General features: G+C 44.2%; 1 protein-coding gene across 2 annotated transcripts in view; it reads left to right on the forward strand.

Moving 5' to 3' along the window:
• The first annotated feature begins 6,214 nt into the window (after window positions 1-6,214).
• Window positions 6,215-22,160, forward strand: part of ACVRL1 (activin A receptor like type 1) — a 52,285-nt gene continuing 36,339 nt past the window's right edge. The window contains exon 1 of one of the 2 annotated variants that reach the window (XM_081181434.1): window positions 6,215-6,726. The gene's annotated coding sequence lies outside the window, so the exon portion shown is untranslated. Of the gene's footprint in view, window positions 6,727-19,148; window positions 19,282-22,160 lie in introns of those variants that run through there. The other variant, XM_081181435.1, reaches the window with a different exon arrangement.

Raw genomic sequence — 22,160 nt, forward strand, 5'->3', positions numbered from 1 at the left:
AACCCTGTTGCCTTCCTGTTTCCCTTAACGCCCATTCCTCAGAAGAGAGCAGGATCGGCCTCAAAGTTGTTTTGTTTTACCTCAGAGGCCGAGTCCATATGTCGCTTCATTTTGGCAGGCCTGATAAGGCAAAATTTCACTTATTCCCACCATTCCCACCCCCCAAACAACATAAGGGGGCAAGCTGAACACTTGAACAAAACATCTTTCTGAAATCTAAATATTACGCTGTCGGAGCATGTCCCTCCTCCCAGTCCTTTCTCCATTTAAATCTTTTTTGCAATGCCTGACTGATGTCATGTTTCTCCTCAAGAGCTCGTGTGTGGGAGTCAGTTCGGCTGCCGTTTTTTGTCCGCTTGATGAGAAATTATTGACTCTGGTTGTAACAACGCACAGGCGGTTTTCCCACAGTTTTTGCCCAAACTTTAAAAATAATAATAATGATGATAATAATTTATACCCCGCCCTCCCCAACCAGAGCTGGGCTCAGGGCGGCTAACGCCAATAAATTAAAATCTCAGAAAAAACATTTAAAATACTGGTCAAAATGCAATTTAACTTTTGCTGCTTTTGTTTTGCTGCTTTTAATCCTGTTGTATTGTATTTAAGAATGCGGATTACGATTATTGATTCTTAGGTAAGCCGCCCTGGAAAACATTATTTGAAGGGGTTGGTTAAAATCTGCCATCCAAATAAACAAATAAACAGGATAGCTCAGTTGGCTGGAGCACGGTGCTGGTAATGCCAAGGTTGCAGGTTCAATTCCCGTAGGGGCCAGCTGCATATCCCCTGTTATGTACTGAATTGAATAGGATCCAAAATGCAGCAGCCTGACTGGTCCTAGAACAATAGGATTCGGAATGCAGCAGTCTGATTGGTCCTAGAACAATAGGATCCAGAATGCAGCAATCTGATTGGTCCACTGGAGCCACCCAATCCAGCTCCAGGTGGAAGTGAATCCGCAACCTGATTGGCCTACAGGTGAATCCCTGAATTAGCCTATCACGTGGGACCCATTGTGTAAATAATGTATATAAAGCAGACATTTTGGGGGAATTAGCATTCCTCACTACTATGAGCTGAATAAAGAGCATGAAATCCACACTCGACTCCGAGTAAATTTCATCCCTTCATTGCAGGGGGTTGGACTAGATGATCCTCAGTGTCCCTTCCAACCCTATGAGTCTACAAGTCTCATATATACTGCAAGGGAAACTCAACTCTTCCCATCAGGGATTTGCAGTGACGGGAATAGCCTCAGACAGGGAAGTATTTGTTTTAATTCTGCACAACATTTACAAAGAGAACAAAAGAAAAGCTTTTTATATAGTAAAAAACAACAACAACCGCCAAGCTTGTTTCTCCAAATCCTGCAGTGAAATAGCATGTGGTTCACTTTGAAATTAGATACGAGAACCCTCTGAGATCTGGGAATCCCAATGGATACTGGGCAAAATTATTTGCAAAGTAAAGACAGCAACACACACCAATCCCAAGAGATCATACAGAGCAGTCCTAATAACAGGTCACAACCATACTTGTAAAAGCACTCTTATATCTCTTTAACCATCATCGCTTATCCTCAAGAATCCTGAGATTTTTCGTTTGTTGAGAGTTGTTAGGAGACACACACACACCCCTCACAGAGCTGCGATACCCGGCAGGCTTAACATCTACATTTCCCATGATTCTTTGGGGGAAACCATGACAGTTAAGTGTTTAAGATGGCACCATGAACATGAGAGGGCACATGGTTCAATGAATGGTTTCCCTGCGCTTTGCCATGACTCCATTACACTAACCCGTATTAGTGTTTTATTATATGTACAGTGGTGCCCCGCAAGACGAATGCCTCGCAAGACGAAAAACTCGCTAGACGAAAGGGTTTTTCAGTTTTGCGTTGCTTCGCTAGACAAATTTCCCTATGGGCTTGCTTCGCAAGACGAAAACGTCTTGCGCTTTTTTCTTAAAGCCGCTTGAAGAGGCGCAGTTGCGAGGGACCGTGCTTCGCAAGACGAAAAACATCGCAAGACGAAAAGACTCGCGGAACGAATTATTTTCGTCTTGCGAGGCACCACTGTATATAATGTACCAATAAGCAATCAGAGTGTTTATTTACATAGGTTTCCTAATTTATGCCTCATGACCCAGTCAGAGCCTTCATGACATTTGAATGCTATCTCTCTTTAGAGTTTCTGCCTCCCCCCCCCCCAACATGGCTCCTATGCTTTTAATTGCTGCTGATTTAACAGATAAAGCTTTCTCATTGCCGAAACTTCATGCTGGGTGACAAGGAAGCTTCACATGATGAGTTTCTGTCGGTATCTGACAAAGAGCAACTCCACTTCTCTCTGTCTTGTGGTTTTAGAGTGCTGGGGGGGGGGTTACACTTAAAAAGAATGAAAAGTGAGGTAGTGGGGAGACTGAAAAGAGAGAAATCTTGCACAACATAATCCTTTAAAAGAAAAAAGAAAGAAAAACCTACGGATGTCACGAGGTTGTGCTGAAAAATGCACTTCCACTGTTAAAAGGAGCAGTAATGAAAGATGGATTCAGAAATAGACCGGGACCAACTGACTCCATTATGAAGGGGTGGGCAGCTGAGATTTCCAAGAAGGAGGAAAGATGGCTAAAGCGATTAGCAAAAGGTATTCCAAGACACATTTCCTGCAAGGAGGGGACTTCCTTTTCCTGCCTGCATGGCAACAGACCTGCTTTTTATCAGATCAAAACTGTTTATTTCCAATTGAGGGATGCAGACTCAACGAAGTTTTCTTTCCCATCCAAAAAGTCGTTGGCTGAGATAATGAAACAGCCCTTTAAAAACTGAGCGGCATTCTGGTAAACTCAGTTGATATGTATCAACCCACACATTTGGGGAAACAGGATAAGGGGAGTTTAGCAACCTATTCTTAAATAACTCTGCAGTGTCTGGAAAGGGTCTGTCCCCACATCTTCTCATAGCAGGACATTTCAGAGGACTATTTCATTCTGGCCTTTTTATTTCCACCCCTGTCGTGTCACTGGCAGCTTACGTAAATTGACTATTTGTCCTTTTTCTGCATTCTGTCAAAATTTGAATTTTTCGACACTTGAAAGCAACTTCAAAACGTGGTTTGAAAACAACCACCACTTCTGACTCTCATACATTCCAATAAATATGTGCATAGTCTTTATTTTATATCAGATATGCTAAGTGCTTTTTTTCACAGGTGGGGGGGACGCAGGGGGATGCATAACCCCAAACATTTTGTGAATCTAAGTTTGGCCTTATTGAGGGGCAGTATTTCAATATGAGTAGGAAAATGACAGTACCCCTAAACATTTTTTTAGGGAGGAAAAGCACTGGATATAGCGATTTAATCCAAGTGGCACAGAACAGAACATACTAGTCCAGTTACTGAGATAAATGTGCAGTCAAATAGCAAACCAGCACACTGGAGAAAACAAGCTTGCGCCATCTTTCATGTGACAGCCCTTTAGATATTTGAAGGTGGCTATCATATCTCGTCTCAGGCCATATCTTAGCCATAAACAGTTATCCAGGCTAAACATACTCAGTTCCATTAACTGTTCCTCATAAAGTTTGGTTTCCAAACCCTTAATCATCTTGCTGGCCCTCTGCACAAGTTCAACATCCTGTCAACATCCTTTTTATTTTATTTTTTTATTTTTATAATATTTTATTAAGTTTTATCAACAGAAAAGTTGAGAAAAATACAAAAACAGAAAAATACAAAATTACAAAATACAAAAATACAAACATTAAACACAAAAAAGAAAAAGAAAAAAACATATAAAAGAAAACAAAACTCCCTCTTTTTAAATTTCTCATCTTTAGTTAACTTATTTTCTTGACTTCCTCACACCTCCCTTTTTTGTATCCCTTTTAAAAATTGGTTCAGCAAATTCATATCCAATTTAGCTTATCTATTATCAATTCCATCTTACATTTTACCTTGTTGCTAGAACCCCTTCAGTTCATTTCAACATCATCAGCATTCAAAAATTTTACAATATTTCTGTAAATAAGTTTTAAATTTCCTCCAATCTTCTTCCACACGCTCTTCTCCCTGGTCTCGAATTCTGCCAGTCATTTCCGCCATTTCCATATAGTCTATTAACATCCTTTTTAAACTGTGTTGTCCAGAACTGGACACAGTACTCCAGGTGTATTCTGATCAAGGCAAAAGAGAGCAAAACTATCACTTCCATCGATCGGAACACTATACAGTGGTACCTCGGGTTACATACGCTTCAGGTTACAGACTCCGCTAACCCAGAAATAGTGCTTCAGGTTAAGAACTTTGCTTCAGGATGAGAACAGAAATCGTGCTCCAGCGGCGCGGCAGCAGCAGGAGGCCCCATTAGCTAAAGTGGTGCTTCAGATTAAGAACAGTTTCAGGTTAAGTACGGACCTCCGGAACGAATTAAGTACTTCACCTGAGGTACCACTGTATTTCTGTTGATGCAGCCTAAAATAGCACTAGCTAGTCATCCAAGTCATTTACAAAGACGTTGAACAACCATGGGCCCAGGACAGAATTGTGTCGCAACCCCACTTACCACTTTTTTCCAGGATGGCAAGGAACTATTAGTGAGCAGTCTTTGGGTTCAGTCAGTCAACCAGCTACAAATCCACCTAAAAATGACCTCATCCAGACCACATTTTACCAGCTCCTCTGCAAGAATATCATGGCTGATTTTGTCAAAAGCCTTACTGAAAGCTCCTTCCACAGCATTCCCTTGCTCCCCCAAGCTTAATAAAAAAAAATGGAAATGTGATTCATCTGGCATGACTTGGTTTTGAGAAACCTATGCTGGGTCTATTACTATCACTGCATCATTTTCTAAGTGCTAACAGACAGACTGTTTAGGATCTATCCTGGTATCAACATCAAGCTGAAGCATATGTAACCTGAGGTACCACTGTAAAAGGTAAGTGTGCAAGAATTTAGGGTCACATATTAATGGTACAGTACGCATAGCTTAAATTTGCCAAAAAGTGTTCTTCCAAGTGCCCATCTTCAAAGAAGACCACTGGACACCATCCCATAATACTGGATGAGGGAACTGAAAACCAATTGTTGCAGTCCCAGTTATATATATGTAGTAGCTTTTTCAATGCCCTTTCATGTTGGAAATCTCCTTTGACAGCTGTTTGTACAGCTGGAAATTGTGGGTGGGTGTTTGGTTTAGGGTTTTGGATTTTACTTGTGTTTTGTTGGCCTGTTTTATTTATTTGTTAATCGCCCTGGGATCTTTACTGAGTAAGGGTGGCTTAGAAGTGCAGTCGACCAATCAACCGACCAATCAATCAATCAATCAATCAATGCTCTGTAAGAGTTGCTGCAGTGTGGCATTGACATTCATCCCGTAGTGAAGAATGTTGGTCAGCTTTATATTTAGTCTCCAGAGTTGACTTCCACAAAATTACCGACGCTATGAAAGCAGAACAGTCATGAGATGTGGCTGGTTGGTACTACTGGTCCTTTAAAAAGAATGGTAGGGATTGCCAAAATTCGCTTATCAATCCTATGTCCAGAGCAGATAAATGCCAGTGCCTGTGGTACTGCTGGTCAATAAGGAATGAGAGCTTTTGATTGCAAAAATACAGGGCCACTGGGCTGAGGACAGAGCCAAGACAAAATTTGGAGATACACTGTCAGAGCCAGAGTGGAACCTGATGCATTGTGGGTGAACAATCTGGACACAGGCAACTCCAGGTGGTGGTCCATTTTCTGGGGGTCCAAGCATACTCCAATTCTCAACTAACATAGGGTCTCTCTTCAAGGTCACTGCCTTGTCTGGTCCACAGACCTCTGTCCTTCCAGATTAAGAGACTTGGTGATGGCAGCTGGCCCGAGGCATCCACAAAGCCTATCCACAAAGTAGCCAGGACTGTGGGTTTTGGTGGCTGGCTAGATCACTGTTCTGGTTGCCTGACAGAAATAGGGCATAATCTTTCTGCCCAGACTGGTGAAACAGAGACTCCCACCCCCTGAATTAGTCAATTGCATTCTGAAAACGAAAACAGGAGGGGGGAAGGAACTGATCAGCTGGAGGAATGAAACAGAGTAAGGTCACAATAAGAATCACTTAGTTGTCAGAAATAGGAGATCATGAAGAATAATTGCGCGGGACTCTACTGTGTTCTGGGGGGAGAGAGGGAGGGAGGGAGGGACTGTGTGTGTGTGTGTGTGTAGATCTGTGCTTTGCAATAGGAAATGCTTTATTAGCTGGGAGTGGTGGAGAAAAGCCAAGCAGGAAGAGGCAGTAATAAGAAACATTTTTAACTTCTCCCACCTCCAGAGCTTGCCAAACCACTGCTTTCAGAGCGAGAGGGAAAGTGCAGAGGGGACTGTAGGAAAGAATCCTGGCTCCTGCTCCCCATTTAATCAACCCTGCTTTCGATACGCCGGCCTCCCTGGGATACGCTTTGCCAGAAAGGAGCTTCAGACTGAATCAGGGGACACTGCGCCTTTAAAGTTGGAAAATTCAGGAAGGTTCACACGGTCATCGGAAAGGAGACCCATGATTCTGTATCAGGCCAGGCATCCGAGAATGGTGAGGAGCTGCCCAGGGTGATCTAAATACATGCATCTGCTGGTGTTTTTAAAAAAACAACAACACTTCAGACTTTGGTACCGAAGAAAACTTTTAGCCGAGGCCCGTTGAAAGCAGGAAGGCAGCAGGATACAGGACGTACCCTACATAGACTTCTGGGTAAGTCGGATTCAATGTTTCTGACATTTTCATTTTTACTTGAGGGGGGATTTTTTGAAAGAAGCTGTCAAGCAAAACAGGAATTTCTAAGATCCGATCTTTAGGCACCAGGCCCCTCATAAAAGAATGGAGAAAAGGTTGAAATGTATCACTACTGAAATCAAATTCCTAGCAGCATTTAGCATCTTCGGTTTTTTCTAGCCTGGCTCTCAAACAGGACAGACCAGCTCCCTTGAGCTCCTCCACAAAACCAACTGGCCATTGCTTGGACTCTTCTTGAGCTCAGCTCAGCTGGGGATTATGGCGAAATCCTTGGGCAAAAACACCGCAAGGACAATGCTAGACAGCAGCACCAATTCGCGGAGAAAAATCGAAACAGATGTTTCCAGGGGTGGGTTGAAATATTTCATTTGTGGATCATGGGAATCTGGGGGGGGGGGGTTGCCAGACCACTGGCAGTGAAAGCTGACCACAATAATAATTATGACTTTTTTATTTATACCCCGCCCATCTGGCTGGGTTTCCCCAGCCACTCTGGGTGGCTCCCAACAGAATATTAAAAACACAATAAAAGATCAGACATTAAAAACTTCCCTAAACAGATGTCTTCTAAAAGTCAGATAGTTGTTTATTTCCCTGACATCTGATGAGAGGGTGTTCCACAGGGCGGGCGCCACTACTGAGAAGGCCCTCCGCCTGGTTCCCTGTAACCTTACTTCTCGCAGTGAAGGAACCTCCAGAAGGCCCTTGGAGCTGGACCTCAGGCTGAACGATGGGCATGGAGATGCTCCTTCAGGTATAAGAGCAGCTGTAAGAGGATTGTAATGGGACGCGGGTGGCGCTGTGGGTTAAACCACAGAGCCTAGGACTTGCCATTCAGAAGGCCGGCGGTTCGAATCCCCGTGGCGGGGTGAGCTCCCATTGCTCGGTCCCTGCTCCTGCCAACCTAGCAGTTCGAAAGCACGTCAAGTGCAAGTAGATAAATAGGTACCACTCTGGCGGGAAGGTAAACGGCGTTTCTGTGCGCTGCTCTGGTTCGCCAGAAGTGGCTTAGTCATGCTGGCCACATGACCCAGAAGCTGTACGGCGGCTCCCTCGGCCAGTAAAGCGAGATGAGCACCCCAACCCCAGAGTCGGCTACGACTGGACCTAATGGTCAGGGGTCCCTTTACCTTTACCTTTTAAGAGGATTTATGGCAGTGGTGGAGAATCTTGTGCCTTCCAGATGTGTTTAGACAACAACACACATTGGCTTGGACCATTGGCCATGTTAGCTGGGCCTCATGGCAGTAGAGAATCCCAACAACATGTAGAGGGTCCCTGGCTCCCCCTCCCCCCCAATTGCAGTGATTTTGTCTCTGTCTTCATCTGAAATTGATAGGCATGTCCGTTAAAAATATAGTTAGTGTAGCATTCTTGAACACAGTGAAAGGGCAACCTGACAAAGCACAGGATACAACTTTATTAAACCAGGTAGTATAGAGAAATTCTAATTTCCTAAATGACTGGTTCCTGAGGAAGCTACAGTTAAGTCAGCCACCACTGCAGATGTGAGTCGTTGCACAGGATTCAAAAGCGGAAGCCCTGTTCAAAGGCTTCCACCTGCACAATGGGGCTATTCCCCCCTCTCCTCCCCCATGCGCCCCCCCCCTAAAATTGGCTGGAGGCAGGGAAGGAGTCAGAAGAACCACCAGAACATTATGCAGGGAATGGAGAAGAAAATTGTTCCATCTGGCAATCAAACAATTGCCTTAGTGAGATGCTAAATTCCTCCCATGTTGCAGGAAAACAGAGCTGAAAGGAGGAGGTTGCAGGAGGATGGTAGTGGGTGGGATAAGGGTTAAGCACTTCCACCTCCATTTTTCCACTCCAAATCATACCCTCCCTTTCTGCTTTTGCAGCTGTTTGGCAAAGGCTCATATTCATAGGCCCAGGTTTGTGCCCCAATGTGTGGTTCCAGCTAGGAACAGATGAATCTATCAATTTTGCTTTCTCTCAGTTTTCCTACCTTAAGTTCAATTCTCTGCATTTCCACACCAGTCTGTGAATTTATTTAAGTTTGCAAAAATTTGTTAGCGTCACGGTACAGATTTGCCCTAATAGTCACACTTTTATGCGATTTTGCCTAATACTGTACACATAACTTTTGTGAGCAAAAGCGAATCTCATTTTATTTCCGTTCATGACAACAGAAACTATGCCGTGATTTACGTCAGTTTCTACAATGCAAAACTGCGCATGCTCGGAGTATTTCTGCAAATCACATTTTCCTCGACCACTGGCCAGGCTGACTGGGGCTGATTAGAGTTGTAGTGTAGCAACATCTGGAGAGACACAAACATCTGGTCTAACACATCAGGAATGTAGACACCCTTGTAAAGTGTGGAATGGCAGGTGGGAATGTGAATTGTGTGCTTCACAACTAAAGTAATACACATGCTGAAATATACTCAGAGTTGCAAAGTGATTTCATGCTCTTTATTCAGCTCATAGTGGTGAGGAGGAATGAATGAAAGTCCCCTCAAAGTATCTGCTTTATATACATTATTTACACAATGGGCTGCACATGATTGGTTAATTCTGGAATTCTACTGCAAGCCAATCAGGTTGTGGATTCACTTATATCTGGAGCATGATTGGGTGGTTCCTGCCAACCAATCATACTGCTGCATTGTTCTTGGACCAATCAGACTGCTGCATTCTGAATCCTATTGTTCTAGGACCAATCAGACTGCTGCAATTTGGATCCTATTGTTCTAGGACCAATCAGACTGCTGCCGTTTGGATCCTATTCAACTCAGTACATAACACATGCCTATCTAAGGGAGCCCCTGTAAGGCCATTGGATCAGATCAGTTTATTTGTACCTAGCCATCACAGCTTCTCAGAACAAAAGTTTAGCAGTGTAAAAGTAGCACAAGATGACATCAGGCCTATTGAAGGCTTTCTATTCCCGCAGGCATTTTAACGAAATTCTGGTTTTATAGTTTTATCTGGTTTTTATCTTTTTGCACCCTGATTAGAGTTGATTATAATTAAGTGGCATATAAATTGTTCAGATAAGTAAATAAAACTCAGACCTGAGCAAAACTATTTCAGTAAGCCCACAATTTGCATGCATTTAACTTGTGCGCATTTAGCTTTACGCGCGTGGCAAAAATTTGTAAAACAATTAAAAAGAGGGCAGAAAGGGTACAGGGTTACAGGAAAAATGAGGTTTGGCTATACGCAGTGCTATTTTTCTAGAAAAAGAGATGCCGGAACTCACCATGAACACCTCTCTTGTTCTCTAATAATGGCAATGGCCCCCACCTGAGAGGTGCTGGAACTGAGTTCCAGAGAGTTCCTGCTGAAGAAAAAACCCTGACTATACACAGTTTTGGCTTTAGAGGCAATCCCCTAGAACATAACCCCTGCATAAGTTGTGGGCTTCCTGTATATGCCATTACAGTGGTACCTCGGGTTACATACGCTTCAGGTTACATATGCTTCAGGTTACAGACTCCACTAACCCAGAAACAGTACCTTGGGTTAAGAACTTTGCTTCAGGATGAGAACAGAAATCGTGCTCTGGTGGCGCAGCAGCAGCAGGAGGCCCCATTAGAGCCAGTGTGGTGTAGTGGTTAAGAGCGGTAGTCTCGTAATCTGGGGAACCGGGTTCGTGTCTCCGCTCCTCCACATGCAGCTGCTGGGTGACCTTGAGCCAGTCACACTTCTCTGAAGTCTCTCAGCCCCACTCACCTCACAGGGTGTTTGTTGTGGGGGAGGAAGGGAAAGGAGAATGTGAGCCGCTTTGAGACTCCTTAAAGGGAGTGAAAGGCGGGATATCAAATCCAAACTCTTCTTCTTCTTCTAAAGTGGTGCTTCAGGTTAAGAACAGTTTCAGGTTAAGAACGGACCCCTGGAACGAATTAAGTACTTAACCCGAGGTACCACAGTAATGGCAATGGCGCCCATCTGAAAGGTTACCAGAACTGAGTTCCAGAGAGTTCCTGCTGAAGAAAAAGCCCTGACTATACACGGTTTTGGCTTTAGACGCAATCCCCGGAACATAACCCCTGCATAAGTTGCGGGCTTCCTGTATATTCCATTTTGTGTAGTGTAATGCATTTTTGTGTGTAATTTCACTAATTTATGCATTTTTGTGTGCTATTTTCACGAATTTATGCATTTCATGCACACTTTTCCTTAGTATATGCTTTTTTGTACACATTACTAGGCTGGAGTTCATAAACCGAATAGTTTGTGAACAGCGCTGTTCTTAAACCGAGGTACCACTGTACTTTTAAAATGTGTGGTGAGATTTTCATGCATTTTGTAAAAAAAAATAGGAAGCCGGCTGAAATGACAATACCTGTGAGGTAAACTCTATTTTTTTCCCAATTTTTTTTATTGATTTTCACAAACACACCAACAAATAAACAAACAAACAAACATAAATCATAACCTTAAGACTAATCATGTTAACATTGTTAAGTGACTTCCTCATATCTCCCTAGTTGAATTTCAATGCATATCATTTTAACGGTTTTCCAAATCAAAATTCTTGTAATCTTGATCACATAACATCTTTCTTTCTTATCAATTCAGCATTAAACATATTAATTCATCACATTACATACCGTATTTTTTGCTCTATAAGACTCACTTTTTCCCTCCTAAAAAGTAAGGGGAAATGTGTGTGCGTCTTATGGAGCGAATGCAGGCTGCACAGCTATCCCAGAAGCCAGAACAGCAAGAGGGATTGCTGCTTTCACTGCGCAGCGATCCCTTTTGCTGTTCTGGCTTCTGAGATTCAGAATATTTTTTTTATTGTTTTCCTCCTCCAAAAACTAGGTGCGTCTTGTGGTCTGGTGCGTCTTATAGAGCGAAAAATACGGTATATAAATCAAGCCTATTTGGTACTTGCAAGCTTTTTCCAATTAATTTAACTTAGCGTATTTAACTAAATAATCATTAAATTTCTTCCATTCTTCCTGGTACTCCTCCTCGTTCTGGTCACGGACTCTTCCAGTCAGGTCGGCTAGCTCCAAAAAAATCCATCATCTTGCATTTTCCATTTCTTAGCTAGTAAAATTTGAGCAGCAGTTGTGACATACAAAAATAATTTAACATCTTTCTTGGGCAATTCTAAACCTGTTAACCTGTGAGGACATGAATTTGCTGAACCAATTTTTAAAAGGGATACAAGAATGGGAGACGTGAGGAAGTCAGGAAAATAAGTTAACTAAAGATGAGAAATTAAGAAAGAGGGAATTTTTGTTTTTCTTTTATATGTGTTTTTTCTTTTTCTTTCTTTGTGTTTAATGTCTGTATTTTTGTATTTTGTAATTTTGTATCTTTTTCGTTTTTGTATTTGTCTAAACTTTTCTATTGATAAAACCTAATAAAATATTATAAAAATAAATAAATAAACCTGTTAACCTGTGAGGTAAACTCTAGGTGTCCTCTTAGGCCACCTACATTTTTAGGGCACTATGATACCACTTTAAACAGTTGTGTCTTCTCCCCCAGAGAACTCTGGGAGCTGTCGTTTTATGGATGCTGAAAATGGTTAGGAGGTCCCTATTTCCCTCCCAGAGCTGTGGCTGGTGTAATAATAAATCCCTCTTCACAGGAAACTCCAAGAGTTGTAGCGCTGTTAGCGGAAGAGGGGCCTTCCAACAGCTCTCAAGTACAACTCCCAGAATTGGTTGGGGGAAGCCATGACTGTTTAACGTGGCATCGTAGCACCTTAAAAGCATGGTGCGGATGTGACTTTAGGTTGCGAATCTGTCACCCAGTTGTGTGAACTTCACTCCATCACAGGCACTCGGCTTTTAAAAATAGCTGGTCATTGCAGGGAGGACTGCACCCGTGGGAAATTCTCCAGCCCCTAACCTTGAAACAAGGCCAAATATCATCCTTGAAGTCACACGCCTTGGATTTATTTTTTTAATTTAAAAAAGGAACCAAGTCATGAGTACTATTTTGGCCCTCAAAAAGCAGAACCAACAAATGCGTTGGAGGTTTCCAGCCACAGAATCGTACTTGGCGTTTATAGAGGACTTTTCTTCTTATCATCTTCTCAGCAATCCTTACAAAGATCCTACAACGAGTATTATACTCGTGACATATTACAGATTGGGATGGGAGCAGAAGCAGCCAGCCCAGCAGGTCAGGGGCTGCATTGCTGACTTGGCTTGCCAACACCGCACACCACTTCCGTTAATAATAAAATAATAATAATAATTTATTACTTATACCCCAGCCACTCTGGGTGGCTTCCAACAGAATATTAAAATACAATAATCTATTAAACATTAAAAGCTGGGCACCACAATTCAAGAAGGACACTGACAAACTGGAATGTGTCCAGAGGAGGGCAACCAAAATGGTCAAAGGCCTGGAAACGATGCCTTATGAGGAACGGCTAAGGGAGCTGGGCATGTTTAGCCTGGAGAAGAGGAGGTTAAGGGGTGATATGATAGCCATGTTCAAATATATAAAAGGATGTCACATAGAGGAGGGAGAAAGGTTGTTTTCTGCTGCTCCAGAGAAGCGGACACGGAGCAATGGATCCAAACTACAAGAAAGAAGATTCCACCTAAACATTAGGAAGAACTTCCTGACAGTAAGAGCTGTTTGACAGTGGAATTTGCTGCCAAGGAGTGTGGTGGAGTCTCCTACTTTGGAGGTCTTTAAGCAGAGGCTTGACAACCATATGTCAGGAGTGCTCTGATGGTGTTTCCTGCTTGGCAGGGGGTTGGACTCGATGGCCCTTGTGGTCTCTTCCAACTCTATGATTCTATGATTCTATGAAAAGCTTCCCTAAACAGGGCTGCCGTCAGATGTCTTCTAAAAGTCTGGTAGTTGTTTTTCTCTTTGACATCTGGTGGGAGGGCGTTCCGCAGGGCGGGTGCCACTACCGAGAAGGCCCTCTGCCTGGTTCCCTGTAACTTGGCTCCTCTCAGCAAGGGAACCACCAGAAGGAAATATACTCGGAGTTGAGTGTGAATTTCATGCTCTTTATTCAGCTCATAGTAGCAATGAATGAAACTTTCCCCAAAACGTCTAGCTATATACAGCATACACATTATTTACACAATGGGCCCCGTGTGATTGGCTAATTCCAGGCTGCTCCTGCAGGCCAATCAGGTTGTGGATTCACCTTCTCCAGAAGTCTGATTGGCCTCTCCTGCATGCCAATCAGGTTGCGGATTCACTTCCACCTGGAGCTGGATTGGGTGGCTCCTATGGACCAATCAGACTGCTGCATTCTGGCTCCTATTGTTCTAGGATTCAGCTCAGTACATAACATGTAGCGTTCATTCTGATTCGTTTTTGGGGAGGTTATATGATGTTGTGTCGAGCACATGTCATCCCACACTTTTTAGTGCTTTTCCCCATCACTTTCCTTATAGCAAAATCTGGGTTTGGTTTTGGATATGTGCGGGTGTGGGGATTGTTTGTTACACAAGAGTGCCAAGTCAACTTTCATTGTGCCGTCCGAATTATCCACTATGTGGCTGAATCCCAACAGCGACAAAGGTACAAAGAGGAGGTCCTGTGAGTGTGGAAATGGGGATCCGTTCCCGTAAGCAAGCTGGCAAGCAGGAAATGTGGCTTACGAGGAAACCTGCCAAATTCTGCCTGCGGTGGAGCAACTGTGCAATTGCTTCACCATGCGGCCGGCTCACAAGCCTCAAACCGCAATGACCGCTGCATTTTTTTCTGGTGTGTGGCTTCAGTGCACCCTGAAGGTGACCACATCAGCACATGCCAAATGTTAGCACCCGTTCCATTCAGCAGCAAAATCCTGCACTGGCAGCAAGTTCCGACTTGTATAATCACTTCCACTTCCTGCTCAGCTTCATGTCATTTAAGGGGTTTTTAAATGTCAAAAACGATGACCGTACGATGAGCCCTGCTGAATTGGAACAAGGGTCATTCTAGTGCAGTACCCTGCATCCCATGCAATGGCCAACCAAATATCTCTGGAAAGCTCACTGGCAGGGCATGAGGGCAATAATGGCCCTCTCCTGCTTTTGTTCCCAACAACTGGCCTTCAGAGGCACACTGAATTGGGGGGGGGGTTCATTTACCTGTCAGGGACGCGGGTGACGCTGTGGTCTAAACCACAGAGCCTAGGGCTTGCCGATCGGAAGGTCGGCGGTTCAAATACCCGCGACGGAGTGAACTCCTATTGCTCGGTCCTAGCTCCTGCCCACCTAAGTAGTTCAAAAGCACGTCAAAGTGCAAGTAGATAAATAGGTATCTACCAGCGGGAAGGTAAACAGTGTTTCCGTGCGCTGCTCTGGTTCTCCAGAAGCGGCTTAGTCATGCTGGCCACATGACCCGGAAGCTGTCTGCAGACAAACGCCAGCGCCCTCGGCCTATAGAGCGAGATGAGCGTGCAACCCCAGAGTCATCCGCGACTGGACCTAACGGTCAGGGGTACCTTTACCTTTACCTTTATTTACCTGTCATGACCAAGAAGAACCATTGGTAGAGCTATACTCCATGCATTTGTCTGTTGTTGTTGTTTAGTCATTTAGTCGTGTCCGACTCTTCGTGACCCCATGGACCAGAGCACGACAGGCACTTCTGTCTTCCACTGCCTCCCGCAGTTTAGTCAAACTCATGCTGGTAGCTTCGAAAACACTGTCCAACCATCTCGTCCTCTGTCATCCCCTTCTCCTTGTGCCCTCCATCTTTCCCAGCATCAGGGTCTTTTCCATGGAGTCTTCTCTTCTCATGAGGTGGCCAAAGTATTGGAGCCTCAGCTTCAGGATCTGTCCTTCCAGTGAGCACTCAGGGCTGATTTCCTTCAGAATGCATAGGTTTGATCTTCCTGCAGTCCATGGGACTCTCAAGAGTCTCCTCCAGCACCATAATTCAAAAGCATCAATTCTTCGGTGATCAGCCTTCTTTATAGTCCAGCTCTCACTTCCATACATCACTACTGGGAAAACCATAGCTTTAACTATACGGATGTCTCTGCTTTTTAAGATGCTGCCTAGGTTTGTCATTGCTTTTCTCCCAAGAAGCAGGCGTCTTTTAATTTTGTGGCTGCTGTCACCATCTGCAGTGATCTAGTGACCAAAAATACAGATATTCGGTTCCCATTAGCATGCAATAGATGACTGGGATTATCAGATAGATAGATAGATAGATAGATAGATAGATAGATAGATAGATAGATAGATAGATAGATAGATGATAGATAGATAGATAGATAGATAGATAGATAGATAGATAGATGATAGATGATAGATAGACAGACAGACCATTGAAGTGATGCTATGGCAATCCATTCAAAAGCTGTTAAGTGCACACACATACACTATTATTATATTTGCTGTCATAGCTACGGCATCCTTTATCCCCTCCTGCAAGAACCGCCCATGCCAGGGCACGGAAATCCCACTTCCTGACTGCTGGAGATTTTGCACAGTCCCCTTCCAGTGCGTTAGCCCTGAAGAGGCCCTGGGCCTTGTTCTGGCAGCTTGTGGCAAAAAGCATGCTTGTTAGTAGAACATGGGGCGATTAAGCAGATGTAATGAAAAAATAAATACATTACAGTAAGTTCTTTTAATTGGCAAATCCGAAGGTGCAGTAAACATTCGCCCTTGTGGCTATATAAATAGAAATATTTATTTAATGTCATAAAAAGGGAAGGGGAGAGAAAGAGAGAGATGCTGCATTCCTGTTATCCACTTGTTCCAGATTGCTATTGCTCACCCTTCTGCCTCAGGGTGAATTTGCAGAAGTCAATACCTGAGGTTGACAGGTTCTGAGCATCACTTGATTTTACGCTAGGCGGCTCCCTGGCTGCACACAGATTGGTCCGGGAAAATTAACTTGAGACTGGATGAAGAGCTGCCACCAATCATTTGTGGACAGTAGGCTACAGGATGAGATATCTTTATTTTAACAATTATTCTTATTGATTTTTCAAGTTTCGATACATAATATGTAAATGAGAAGAAAACACATTCAATAACATGAACTACATAGTAAGATACTGTAAGAATACGATGTGATTTCACCTGGTTTGGGACCAGAACTCATTCCTGTTTAGGGAAGCTTTTAATGTTTGATGCGTTACTGTATTTTCATATTTTGTTGGAAACCGCCCAGAGTGGCTGGGGAAGCGCAGCCAGATGGGCAGGGTATAAATAAATTATTATTATTATTATTATTATTATTATTATTATTATTATTATTATCATCATCATCATCATCATCATCATCATCATCATCATTGGCTGCAGCCACATAAAACGCTGGCCATAAATCATGGTCGGGGAACTTATTCTACACACAACCTACACACTGGGACGTGCAGGTCAGGCAGCCCACACTTTACTCCTCCCTTTCTAGCGTGGGGAAACAAACTTAAGAGTGGCTGGCTGACTGCTACAAACCAGCACTCATTGGTTTTTATCTCCAGATGTAACACAAACGGAAGCCAAGGTTTGTTCTTGTTTTCCAGCTCACATGGCATGGTTGGAGGAACCAGATAGCAAGTGCTGGTTTGCACGTAATAGCAAGCCATCAGCTCCATTATATGTTTCCCCACTCCAGAAAGGGTGGAGCAAAGTGAGGACTGCTCAAAGCGCATTCACAAGCACAGACTGACTGACTTCCCTAATATTGCTTTATTGCCAGTGTTACAGCCAAACTTGATGGTTGTCAGAATGTGCTGTGGCAATGCGTTTTGTGGGCCCATGTCAGAGCTGGAGAAGCAATTGTGTTTGCCTTTCGGTGAGAAACTACCCAATCTGTGCTTCTCGAATCAATATGCAAACCGAAACACAGCTATCTTTCAAAATCTGCATGTCTCCAAATTTTGCAGTGAGGTTCTCTAGCCAACCAACGAATACAAAAATACATATACTGGGGGGAAATGTGTGTAAAATGCATATATTAGTGAAAATAACATACAAACATGCCCTTTACAGGAAGTTGCTTTCAAAAACGTGTACATTAGTAAAAACTGCGTACAAATACGTGGTTATTAAGAGAAATTCACATTGAAATACTAACAATTTTTCACGAGCAGTTTTTATCTTTAAAAAAAATCACAGATTGCTGCAGGAAAGTGAGAGAATTGAATTTATGATGGGAAAAATGCAAAACTTAAAGAATCCAAATGGACATATTCTTCATCCCTACCCATATGTTATTTGCCACAAAATTCGTGACGGTGAGTTTCCTCTGTAGCTTCCTTTGGCTTGACAGAGGGCAAAACAGTATGCACACAACTTTTCACCTATCTCCTTCTCTGTACAAGGGCTGTAAAAAAGACGCAGGTGGCCCTGTGGTCTAAACCACGGAGCCTGTTAAGCTTGCTGATCGGAAGGTCAGTGGTTCGAATCCCAGTGATGGGGTGAGCTCCCGTTGCTCTGTCCCAGCTCCTGCCAACCTAGCAGTTCGAAAGCACACCAGTGCAAGTAGATCAGGCATGTCCAAAGTCCATTTTGGGGGCCTAATCCGGCCTGCCGGTCGGTTTAATCCAGCCCCTGGGGCAGTTTATTTCCTGGGGTAAAAAAACCTCCACAATTTCAACCCTTAAAAAAAGTTCAACAACTTTGGGCTAAAATCATAAAAAGCTCAACAACTTCAGTCCTAAAAAAAGGATTTGGTTGGCCCTTTGGCCGGCCCTCACGGCCTTTCACTTCATCAAATATGGCCCTCTTTGAAAAAAGTTTGGACACCACTGAAGTAGATAAATAGGTACCGCTGCGTCGGGAAGGTAAACGGCATTCCTGTGCGCTCTGGGTTCCATTATGGGGTCATGTTGTGCCAGAAGCGGTTTAGTCATGCCGGCTACATGACCCGGAAAGCTGTTTGTGGACAAACACCGGCTCCCTGAGCCTGAAAGCAAGATGAACACCACAACCCTATAGTCGCCTTTGACTGGACGTAACTGTCCAGGGGTCCTTTACCTTTTTAAATGGGCTGTGATGGAGCCGATTTATAGAAATGCTCGATTTGACGATTCCCTGGTCTCATCCAAGAAGGATCTGGAGAGCAGTAGACATGAGAAGGCGCCTCTTTGGCACATCCTCCAGAGACTTCGATGCAGACAGTGTCTATGAGAACTGGAGATCAGGCCAGTTGTGAAATGACGAGGTCACAAGGTTCCCCATCCCGGACAGAAAAATCTGGGATTCAGCAGCTGCAGCAAAGGCAATGCTGAAGTGTTGTAGCTGCCGGGCTGTCCCAGAGGATGAAAATGAGCAGAAATAGAGAACAGAGTGGGAGGAAAGATGATAGACAGAAAATGTCTCTATTGAGCATCCAGTCTGATTTGTCAGCGGGGCAGTTGTACGACAATGAGTATTTATCCTGATTTATGTTTACATACATTCCCATTAATCATTTGTTCCTCCCACACTTTCCAGGCCGCAAAAAGGCCAATTCTCTTTTAAAGTGGATTTGTTGTGCTGGGGAAACAGAGCCCTTTAATCCATAATTGCCTGTGCAAAGCTCTGGTATGCACCTGAATCTTGCAAAAAGAGTCACAGTCTGGAGGTACACTTGAGTGATGGAGGAATGCATTCAAAGGTGTGGAATGAACTAATTGTTATGGAAGGCATATAACAGTCCTGCTGCAAGCAGATCAAATGGATGCTCATGGTTGTATAACCAGTGCTATTTTTTAAAGAAAAAGAGGTGCCAGAACTCACCATGAATGCATCCCTTGTCCTCTTATAACATACCCTCCAACATTTCTCTGATGAAAATATGGATGGCCTAAGGCAGGCATGAGGGATGCGGGTGGCGCTGTGGGTTAAACCACAGAACCTAGGACTTGCTGATCAGAAGGTCGGTGGTTCAAATCCCCGCAACGGGGTGAGCTCCCGTTGCTCGGTCCCTGCTCCTGCCAACCTAGCAGTTCGAAAGCACGTCAAGTGCAACTAGATAAATAGGTACCGGTCCGGCAGGAAGGTAAACGGCATTTCTGTGCGCTACTCTGGTTCGCCAGAAGTGGCTTAGTCATGCTGGCCACATAACCCGGAAGCTGTATGCCGGCTCCCTCGGCCAATAAAGCGAGATGAGCGCCGCAACCCCAGAGTCGGTCACGACTGGACCTAATGGTCAGGGGTCCCCGCTTCCAGGGTCTAATTTGGCCCGCTGGTTGGTTTAATCCGGCCCCTGTGACAGTTTATTTCCTGGGGTAAAATCCTAAAAAAACTACAACTTCAACCCTAAAAGGTCAGCAACTTCAATCCTAAAAAAAGCTCAACAACTTTGTGGTTAAATCCCCCAAAACTCAACAACTTCAATCCTAAAAATAGGTCAACAACTTTGCTCGGCCCTCATGCATGTTCATTTCATCAAATCTGGCCCTCTTTGAAAAAAGTTTGGATACCCCTGGCTTAGGGAAAAGCGGGACATTCTGGGATCAAATCAGAAACCAGGGCTGCTTTTGTAAATCTAGGACTGCCCCTGGAAAACAGGGACACTTGGAAGGTCTGTTATAATGGCAATGGTGCCCACCTGAGAGGTGCCGGAACTGTGTTCCTGCAAGTTCCGGCTGAAAAAAGCCATGTGTATAACCTCCATGCAAACAAACCAGAACAAATGCTCAATCTAACCTCTGTATATGCTTTGGGCAAGCAAATCAAGTTGCATGCTCAGTAAACAGGTTGTCTGGAGGAGCCCAAAGACTGAAATGAGGGGGGGGGGGTGCGTTGTGCCAGAGAAGAGAGGGGAGGACCAGGTCTCGATACAGACTTCTGATTTGCAAGGAGCCAACATTCCCTCCGCACAGGATCTTGATCTTAGTCTTCCTTTCTGATATCACTATTTACAGGCCAATGTTCTCTGAGCTTTAGCCTCAACTTCCCCTCCACCGGCAAAAACAAAGCAAGCTGTTTCTGGGGGAGTTTCTATTCTTCCAAGGCTGGAGCCGTGCACATATGCCTTTCTCTGATAGATCGTTGCAGACTGGTTGAACTCCCTTTGCTTTCATATCTCCCTTTCCACCCCCAAACATCAAGGACAGAATCTAAACAATCTTGATTCCTGTCCGGGCTGCAACGCCCTGGCTACACACTGGAATTCTTGAATAGCAGGAAGCTGAGTGGTGACTTGTTTATGCTAGGAATTTGTGGGCGACGCAGGACAAGAACAGTCTCAGACTCTCAGGACCCAAATTTTGCCTGTATTGACGAAGGGGAAGCTTGCAGGAATTGGAAGGGGCATGGGTGAGGTCAAGACTCCCATGGGTTTAGCTTGGCAAGAGTTTCTGTTTCACAAGGAAATGAACAAACAAGCAATCCAAAAAGACAAAACAGAAAAGCCCACCCAACCGCCTTCCCACTCCTGTCTCTTCAGTGGAGCAGCTGGAACATTTCTGGATTCCTGCAAAGAGTATTTTTATGTCAGTGATAAGCCTGCGACAAAACCCCTGAGTCCCTGAAATCAACAGCTGGCCTCAGCTCATAGAGATGCAGAAGGGACAGCTTGGAAAACAGCCAATCGCACAACAGTGCAGGATGAACTCAGCATCCTTTGAGGCCAGATCTTTCCAAGAAGCAAAATTAGAAACTCTTCTCTCCTTTAAAAACAACAAAAGTGAAAACCAGTACAGTGGTACCTGGAGTCAAACGGAATCCGTTCCGGAAGTCTGTTCAACTTCCCAAACCAAGGTGCAGCTTCCAATTGGCTGCAGGAAGTTCCTGCAGCCAATCAGAAGCCGTGGAAGCCCAGTCGGACGTTCGGGTTCCAAAGAACGTTCGCAAACCGGAACACCGGTTTGCAGCATTTGGGAGCCAAAACGTTTGACTTGCAAGGTGTTTGGGATCCAAGGTACGACTGTATATCCACAATTGCAGCTCAGAACACTCCCCATGTGATGGGCAGGTTTTCTAATTTAGCACACCATCATCTCCAGATAGGGTTTTATCATGAAGAGTCAGTGAATAGAAGACAGTGGCTGCTCAAAAGCCTGCCTTCTCTTTGCAGACCTACCTGCAGAATAGCTCCCTGCCCAACACCTTTGTGCTAAACATGAACGACAAGAAGTGCTGTTCTCATTTGGACAAGACATCCTGTTCTCTGAAGGATGCCTTCTTGCTTCTAATAGTGACCTGATTCTTCTGGTTAACTGTGTTGGCATCCTCTAGTCCCCCACAGCACTGCAGCCTGCCTTCAGCCAGCCTGCCCAAGATGGAGCCCGGTCTTCCTTTTTCCTTCTTCCTAGAACACTCACTAAAAACTCTCTTGTCCTGTCACCTCATACCCTGCCAGCCTTCCAAACTCCCAGTCTCTGTTCATACCTCAAGGCAAGGGGGGAGGAGAGTTCTCTTGCATTACTAGTTGCTCTCAAAGGCCCTGTATTTTTTTCGTAATGGTCCTAGCTTGGCCAGGTCATTTTGCATAGGCTTGCTCAGGAATTCCTCTGCACCTTGTCTTTCTCCTTTCATACCCCAAATAAT

The sequence above is a fragment of the Podarcis bocagei genome (genome assembly GCF_964188305.1).
Source record: "Podarcis bocagei genome assembly, chromosome: 2".
Classification (NCBI taxonomy): Eukaryota; Metazoa; Chordata; class Lepidosauria; order Squamata; family Lacertidae; genus Podarcis; species Podarcis bocagei.